This window comes from Trachemys scripta, chromosome 8 (assembly GCF_013100865.1).
Source record: "Trachemys scripta elegans isolate TJP31775 chromosome 8, CAS_Tse_1.0, whole genome shotgun sequence".
Lineage (NCBI taxonomy): Eukaryota > Metazoa > Chordata > Testudines > Emydidae > Trachemys > Trachemys scripta.
This window is the reverse complement of record NC_048305.1, coordinates 1,690,463-1,700,101: the sequence shown is the minus strand read 5'-3', so window position 1 is coordinate 1,700,101 and position 9,639 is coordinate 1,690,463.

Genomic DNA, 9,639 nt, shown 5'->3' with positions numbered 1-9,639 from the left:
CACATACCAAAACATCTCAATATTAAAAATGGTACAAAAACTTTCCCCAAAAATAACAAAAACACACTAACCCCTCCTAAAAGATAAGGTCAGGAGGACAGTATGTAACTTGTTTATATCAGGGTATAAAAATGTATCTGAGAGGGAGTGTCTTTGGACAGCCTCGGGGGAAGTAAAAAGTCCCATCACTGACTAAACTGAGTCCATTGTCATGGGCATACATATCTTAGTATCCTCGTAAAGTCTGCCAGGTGCTATTACCATGCTTCGTCAACAATAAACCTGGCTGAGTGCCTTCGTACCTTAACAAATCTTGTGGTCATTGAGCAGCTCGCTCAAGGTCTGCTGTGCCAACTGTCCGTGCAAAGCTGGAACAGCACGCAGGAAAAACACACACACACAGCTTAACATCTAACCACAAGGGATAGATAAGAAGATAGAAAATAACATAATGCTACTATAGAAAACCCACCAGCTGCTCTTACTGGAACCCTACCCAAGCGGACTATGGGCTACTCTGCAGTCTAGAATTGTTAGAGTGCAGAGTTCTCTGGCCACTCCTCTAGCCACTGCCCTTGGGCCAGGGACTGCAAGGAGGGCGGTGGCATGGAGGTGCATGCTGGTCCTACAGAGCCCTTGCATTGGAGGGAATTCCCACAAGGGCTGGAGATGCAAAAAGGGGCTATGGGGATGAGAAACAGACGCTGACCTCTGTCTCCACACTTGCACCGTCTTGTGGCGGTGTCCTGAGATTTGTCCTGTGGCCTGATTCTGGAGGTGCTGGGTGCTATCTCTTCTCATTGACTTCAGCTAGTGTTGAAAGCACAAAAACCTTAAAAAGCCCTGATACTGAGAGGGGCCAGACAGTATGAACTGCAGTGCATCCATAGCCCCATGTACCAATACCGGGGCTGTGTATTTGTGTGTTCTTGGAATCACTAGGGAGTGATTCATGAAAAAATCCCAGCGCTGGTTTTGTACTTAGCCAGCCTTTGAAGCTTGGCCTCTGGGGACCAGTGGGAGGGATGGGTCGGCCTACCCGTCTCCTCTGGTGGGTGATGGGCAGTTCATGGTCTTTCTGTGACACTTTGCCCTTAACACTAAAGGGCCTTTGCTTTGGGAGAGCTGGGGGTGGGGAGTCGCTGGTGAAACCACTGTCCTTTGTCCTCAGAGAGAAAGCGAAGTGCAGCTGTAGGCAGTTAGGCAGTTAGACCCGCTGGGAAGCGGAAGGCAGCGAGCTGGGCAGCCTTAAAAACCCCAGTCGGGTGCGGGAGTCTCCTCCACCCACGAGATGACGTCCGGGAGCCAGAAACTTTCAGTGGGTGCCCTGGAAGGGTCACAGAGTGGGGATACAGGTGCAGTCCCTGTGACGCTCTGACAGCCCCCTCTTACCATAAAGCAGTACAGCCCACCCCACAATTCCCTGCAGCTGCAAGCCCTCCAGAGACCAGCCCTGGTCTGCTGGTGGGTGCACGGCTGTTCTGACAGCCTGGGATACATTGTTTTCTGCTTCAGTTTGTTGAGCAACCTCAAGTGGGTGGACACACACCTGCCAAACTACAGCCCTGGCTCTCACCACCCCCGGCTGCAATGGCTCAACCTGAGCCCAAAACACACTTGTTCTGGGCGCCCTGGTTCTCACACTCCTCCCGAGAGAGGTTCCCTCGTTGCGTAACGCCACACTGCGTCTGCTTCTGAAATGGCCGTTTAATGCCCTTTCTCCTGAACCCGAACCCGGGACTGAATTTCCTTAACCTCACAACGTGCCCTCCCCACTTCTCCACAGAGACTCGGGGTTCTGTGCTGAGACTGCGATTCTGAGACCCGGGTCCGTCTGCCAAGTCACCTCCTGTCGGTTGCTGAACAGACCCCGTTCTGGAATGGGACTGGTCCAGCCAGGCGAAAGGTTCCGTTCGCCCAGTCTCTGCTTGCTGGGCCACCAGTCCCCCACATTTTAGCAACCCTTGAATACAAGTCGGCCAGTGAAGCAGCTGTTTTGTGACTGCCAGAAGAAATAGGGCTTACAAGGCATTCTCAGTGTGGGCTTTACCTTCCCATGTCACACCACCCACCTGTCATAAGTACTAATGATGAGGCTTAGCATTTCTAGGGCGCTTTTAATCTTCAAAGCAATTTACAAACATAATCCTCTCAATATCCTCGGTTGGTAGGTGAGGGTTGTTATTTCCAGCTCACTCCTGGAGAAACAAACAGAGAGAGGTTAAGTGACTTCCCGAGGCCACAAAGTGAGTCAGTGGCAGAGGCAGTAGATTCTGACACCCAGCCCTGTGCGCAATCCACTAGGCTAAGCTGGCTCTTACAGGGGACTCCACCAGCATTTCTAGCACCAGTGGTTCGGCTGACTGAGTTTCAGCCCAAGGTGCGGAACTTGTTCTGCTGCGACTTGCATCCACCTCAGCTCCTCCATCCCGTCTGTTAGGCTCCGATACTGCTCCCATTGAAATCAATGTCAAAGCTCCCCCAGACTGAAATGGTGCAATCAGACCCTTAAAACAGCCCCAAAACATATGCTTTCAGGTATATTTTTGTCTTATTTCCTGTTGCCCCCTGTGATGATGTTACTGCACATGCTCCGAAAAATACATTTATTCTTTTATTTTCATTGCATTTTGAACCATTTCATTCAGCCTCCTTTGTCTCCTCCCTGGCGTCCCAGCTTCTCAGTTTCTCTCTAGCAAGGACTCTCATCAGCCCTTTCTATTTTTGCTGGGTCTTCCTCTGGGCCCATTCAGTATTGCGCATGCTATTCTGGGTCAGGGCACCCACTGGTTTCTGTAAGAGCTTTAGAATGCTTTCCGGTTTAGTCACCAGCTCATCCTAACCTTTCAAGTTCTGCTGCACAGTGAACAGAGGTTGTCATTCACCTGAATCCTTTTCCTGAGCGGTTACAGCCATCTCCGGATACAGCAACATGTACAAGTGGTTCAGAGGACTCCTTCCAATGTGCATTATCCTTGCATTTGTCAGCACTGAATCTCATCTGCCATCATGCTGCCCATTCACCAGACTTGGCTAGCTTCCTCTGAACTTCCTCGGAGTCATCTCTTAACTAACCTCAATCATTTCGAGTCCTCTGCTCGTTTTGCTCTCTCGGCTCGCTCCCTTTCCCAGATCACTGAAATCCATGACAGCGCTATGCCTCTGACCCCATGACTTGCTTCAGCGTCATGAGCCTCGAGTGGGACTTTAGAACAACTTTCAGAAAGTCTTTGACAAATGAGGTCAGCCATGTCTCCTTTGTCCACTATTGCCTATCCTCTTCAGAGACGCTTTTTGCACTATTTTGTGCAGCTTGACCCAGTTCAAAAGACAAACATGCTCTTCAGAATTGTAATTCTGAGCCTTGGGGATAGTTCATCTCTCTCGGCGATGGGGTAGCGGTATCCAGAGAGAGGACGAATTCCAATGGAAGCAGGGAACTCGCCCAATTTTGATGGCAAATTTTAACACGGGTGTCCTGCGAACCCCTTTCCAGCACACGAGTGAAAGTATCTCTGTTTGTGCAATATTGACAGAGACCTGGGATGAGACTGAAATTCCTTCTCCTCTCCCAGCTGTTCTGATATACGGGTGGGCACGCAGGAAAGCTCCCGTTTGCTAGTTTCTCATAGGATCAACTCCTAATTACTGACAATTATTCAGTGTCATTCATCCAATGATCCCAAACTGCTCAGTAAAAGTCACAAAGCAATAGGGATCACTTCACCCATCTCTGAAATGCAGGTGGCCGCCTTTAAACGGCGAAGAGCAACACGACACAGCAGGTCAGGACAGAAAGGAGCTGTAAAAGAATCCCAAAAGCAGGAGAATTTCAGGCAAATTGTCCAGCTGGAATTTTCCAGGATAATGGGGGTAAAATCTATTCAATGAATTTCCTGTGCAGGTCTGAGTTCCATATTTGCCCCTCTAACAGCTAAGATTTGCACCCACGATCAGGGAGCTGTTGCCAAGTCTCACGTTGTCACATTTGCACCAGCAATGCAGTTGCAAGTCCAGTATTGTTGGTGCAAACTTTGCGAGTGCCAGCTGGCCCCATGGAAGGGGGCTGCTCTTTAATGATCATAAGTGATCAGGACTTCAGTTTTATGCCTCATCTGCAAGACTGCAGCACAACCTCTTGTAACACCGCCCTGGGGAACGAGCTTAATACTGACTCAGGGCAAACACTGCCACCTGCTGAATTACCAGGATCACATTCTCTGGCGTTTTCCTGAATTCTCCAAAGGGACCCCACAGCCCAAATCAGCCGCTAATGCAGAATTCAAACAAAATGCCTTGAAAAGCCACTAGATTGCATATATTACCTGATGTTAGGAACCCTGAGTCACTTTCATCCCCTGTAAAAAGAACAGGAGTACTTGTGGCACCTTAGAGACTAACAAATTTATTAGAGCATAAGCTTTCGTGGACTACAGCCCACTTCTTCGGATGCATATAGAATGGAACTTATATTGAGGAGATATATATACACACATACAGAGAGCATGAACAGGTGGGAGTTGTCTTACCAACTCTGAGAGGCCAATTAAGTAAGAGAAAAAAAACGTTTGAAGTGATAATCAAGCTAGCCCAGTACAGACAGGTTGATAAGAAGTGTGAGAATACTTACAAGGGGAGATAGATTCAATGTTTGTAATGGCTCAGCCATTCCCAGTCCTTATTTAATCCTGAGTTGATTGAATAAACTATGCAAACTAGACACAAACTCTTAAGAACAGAGGCTATTTTTAAAAAAAATAAAATCTCCCCTTGAACATCATGGGATGAAAAGGCTCAAGAGTCATTGAGTCTGACCAAAGGTAACCTATGGTATTTTCTGTCAAGGACAGGCTTGGAAGTATAGGGGTATTATGAGACCTGGCTCATGGGCTTCATTGAAGGACTGGAACTTTCATAGATTTGAAAGTTTGGTAAAAATGTAGATCAGTGTCCAAACATTTTCTTCTGTTTGTGGGTGTTCAGCTCTTCTGAAAATCAGGCCACTTACTTAAATCCATATTTAGACACTGTAATGCCTGATTTTAAAGTACCTACATTTTTTTAAAAATAGCCTACATATATAATGCGGTTTCACCTATAATGTGGTAAGATTTTTTGGCTCCCGAGGACAGCGTTATATCGGGGTAGAGGTGTACTTTAACTAGCCACTTCATTGTTCTCTAGTTTCAGAAAAAATGATGTTTAGTCACTATTAATCTCAGGCATTATTAATCAGAATTGGCATTACAGTTGTCCCTGCAGGCCCCATCCAAGATCAGGGACCCACTTTGCTAGGCTATGCAGAGTCACGCACCTGGGAAGAGACAGACCCTGACCTCCCTGGGGCGCTGAGGGTATAGACACAGACAAGAGAGACATAGGGCAGGAGAAAGGAAGTACTATTATTACCCCATTTTACAAATGAGAGACAGAGATTAAGTGACTTGCCAAAGGCCGTATTATAAATGTTAATATTGAATAGATTGTTTTGTACAGCACCCAGTATGGTATCTGAATAGCTCTCACTATGATGGATGTGCGCATCAGGGCTCATTTCTCACTCTCTACTCACTAGTCAGCAGGGACTAGGTTTTAATTTTAGATCTTCCCCCAGAGTATGCCTACACTGCAGCTAGTGCAGGTAGACAGGATTGCACGAGATCGGCAGCCTGCCCCACTTCCTGGGCCCAGACTTGGGTGGCTAGCCCGGGCCAGCGCCTGTGGGGCAGTGTAGACATACTCTGACAAAGGAAGGTGAAAGCCCTCAGTGAGGATCACTCCCAGAAGCAATGCAGTGGTAGCTAGTGGTAGGCCTGGCTCCCATGTAAACAGACCCCATTTCCCCAACCTGTCAAAGCCCAAGCTTCTGATTCAGGCCTTTAGGTCCTTCAGCAGGGTCACCTGGTGACGCTCCTCAACGAGGCTGAAGTTCTACCTCAGCATCATCTCAGCTTCCTAATGCAGCATTCTTGAAGTCTGTTGTTTTAGACAATAAATAGCAAGAGAACACTAGATCTCTGTGGGAAGGAGATAGCAGGGTCCAGAATGAAGTCCCTCTAACAGCTGAGGAGGATGCATAGGCCCTTTCATAGAATCACAGAATATCAGGGTTGGAAGGACCTCAGGAGGTCATCTAGTCCAACCCCCTGCTCAAAGCAGGACCAACCCCAACTAAATCATCCCAGCCAGGGCTTTGTCAAGCCGGGCCTTAAAAACCTCTAAGGAAGGAGATTCCACCACCTCCCTAGGTAACCCATTCCCGTGCTTCAACACCCTCCTAGTGAAAAGGTTTTTCCTAATATCCAACCTGGACCTCCCACACTGCAACTTGAGACCATTGCTCCTTGTTCTGTCATCTGCCACCACTGAGAACAGCCAAGCTCCATCCTCTTTGAAACCCCCGTTCAGGTAGTTGAAAGCAGCTATCAAATCCCCCCTCATTCTTCTCTTCTGCAGACTAAACAATCCCAGTTCCCTCAGCCTCTCCTCATAAGTCATGTGCTCCAGCCCCCTAGTCATTTTTGTTGCCCTCCGCTGGACTCTTTCCAATTTTTCCACATCCTTCTTGTAGTGTGGGGCCCAAAACTGGACACACTACTTCAGATGAGGCCTCACCAATGTCAAATAGAGGGGAATGATCACATCCCTTTGCTGTCCCCTGGCATGCTGCAGCCAACCCAGAGACTGTAGCTGCATGCTGCAGTGTGTATGTGTGTGACTGAGTAGATCAAATGAGCTGAATTCAAATCACTGATGCTGGGAAGGGTAATGCAGAAAGAATAAAATCACTGATTTCTAGTGACCCAAAGAAGAGCTCTGTGTAAGGTCAAAAGTTTGTCTCTCACCCCAATAGCAGTTGGTCCAATAAAAGATATTACCTCACCCACCTTGTCTTTCTAATAACCCTGACATTCACGCTGGAACCAGAGCTTCCTCTGAGTCTCCTGGCTGACTAAGTTGTTGAAAATAATGGGCATGTGCGTTAATACCAGCACAGGAGACATCGTCTGAGAACTCACACACTTCACCACCACAGCTGGACACGCCTGCCTGGGAGCACTGGGGCACGCAGTACCTTTGAGATGTAACTTGCTCCTTTCACCTCTCTGAAAGTACTCTTGGTGGGAGACGCTTCGTGTCCCCCATAACCTTTTCTGCACCAAAACTAAGGTTTTTAAATTAAAAATGTTACTGCAGAGACAGGAAATGGGAACCAAGTGCAAAGACTGCAACCAGGGAAGAAGTAAGACTATAATGGACACGGATTGACATTTGGATGAACATTGAGATAGGGCAGAAGAATCTTGTGAGCTGGGATCTCCTTCAGACTTGTATGTACACTTAATACCCCTATCTTTGTTATACTTGGATCATTACCAGGAACATGTTACGATGCAAATGTCAGTGTGTGATGTGCACGAAAGTCCCACTGGAAATTATCCTGCCATGTCCCTGAGAACAACCTTTCTATGCTGTACTACCAAGGAGCCTTCTAGTTACAGTCTCTTGGCTATTTCACACACTAACCTACTCAGACACCAGCCTCTCAATAGGAACCACCCCAAACACACTGGCTCCCAGCCCTCTATTTATAAGGTCTGTCTGGGTCACATGACACAGATCAGCTGACCTTTCCCATAAAAGGCAGCTTTCCAGCCACTCCAACCCCTCCCTCTCAAAGCAGAATATCTCAGAGTGTAGGTGAAACAAATGCACTTAACAACAAAGGGTCTTTTTCTGGTCTGCAGTGAAGTTTGTGACCTGGGGCTAGAGAAGTGATTCTGATGTAAAAAACAGCTGAAGTCTTCTTAAAAAATGATAAACTGAAAAAACCAGTTCTTCTTCCTCAAACTTCCTCCTCTCTGAAAAGTGAGCCACAGGTGGAGACTGTGCGTTCAGCTTCACAGCAAGCAAACTCACCCATCCCTCTGACCAGCCACACCTCTCCCAAGGCAGAGGCTTGCAATGAAACCCTCAACTCCTTCCAGCTCCAACCACAGGCTTTCTCTTTCTTGCTTTGATGCCCCTCTTATGGACACAAGAGAAGGGCAGAAAGGGTTGAGATGTCCTCTGGGCCAGCCCCCTGCTCTGAAGCAGGACCAAGTCAACCTACACCATCCCTGACAGGGGTTTGTCTAACCTGTGCTTAAAAACCTCCAATAAAAGGGATTTCACAACCTCTCTAAGAAGCCTTTCCAGGTGCCTAACTATCCTTAGCATTAGAAAGTTTTTCATATCTAAAATGACCTAAATCTCCCTGACTGCAGATTAAACCCATTGCTTCCGGTCCTACCTTCAGTGGACATGGAGAACATTGATCACTGAGCTCTTTAGAACAGCCCTAGACATATTTGAAGACAGTTCTCACACTTCAGTCTTCTTTTCTCAAGACTAAACATACCTCGTTTTTTAACCTTTTGAACCTTTCCTCATAGGTCAGGTTTTCTAAACCTTTGATCATTTTTGTTGCTGTCCTCTGCTGTCCTCCAATTTGTCCACATCTTTCCTAAAGCCTGGTGCCCACAACTGGACACAGGACTCCAGCGGAGGCCTCACCAGTGCTAAGTAGAGCAGGACAATTACCTACCGTGTCTTACATACCACACTCCTGTTAATACAGCCCGGAATGATATTAGCCCTTTTCACAACTGCATCAGACTGATGACTCGTGTTCAATATGGGTTCTGCTATAACCCCCAGATCCTCTTCTGCAGTACCACTGCCTCGCCAGTTATTCCCCATTTTGTAGCTGTGCATTTGGTTTTTGATGCCTGTGTGTTGTACTTTGCACTTGTCTTTACTGAATTTCAGTTTGTTGCTTTCAGACCAATTCTCCAATTTGTCAAGGTGGTTTTGAATTCTAATCCTGTCCTCCAAGGTGCTAACCTCTCTCAGCTTGGTGTCTTCCTCAAATTTAATAAGCAGCCTCTCCACTCCGTTATCCAAGTCATTAATGAAAATACTGAACAGGACTGGACCCAGGACAGGCCCCTATGGGGCCCCACCTGATACAGCCTCCTAGTTTCACAGTGAACCATTGATAACTACTCCTTGAGTATGGTCTTTAATCCAGTTGAGCACCCACCTTATAGTAACTTCATCTAGACCGCATTTCCCAAGTTTGCTTATGAGAATGTCATGTGGGACTGTATCAAAAAACATAGTAATATCAAGATATATAACATCTACTGCTCCCCCCACCCCCCGCCATTCCACTAAGCCAGTAACCTTGTCAAAGAAGGAAATGAGGTTGGTTTGAGCATGATTTGTTCATGACAAATCCAAGTTGGTTATCCATTATAGAGCCTTAGTGTCCTCTACATGCTTATAAACTAACTGTTTATACCAGTATCTTTCCAGATATCAAAGTGAGGCTGACTGTTCCCCTTTTTTAAAGATAGGTGCTACGTGTTCCTTCTCCAGTCCCCTGGGACCTCGGCTGTGCTTCAGGAGTTCTCAGAGATAATTGCTAATGGTTCTGAGATTGCTTCAGCTGATTCCTTAAATACTCTAGGGTGAATTTTGTCAGGCCCTGCTGTCTTGAATACATCTAACATATCTAAATATTTCGTCGCCTGTTCCTTCTCTGTTTTCATTTGCTTTCCTTCCCCCTGGACGGTAATATTAATAGTGTTAAAT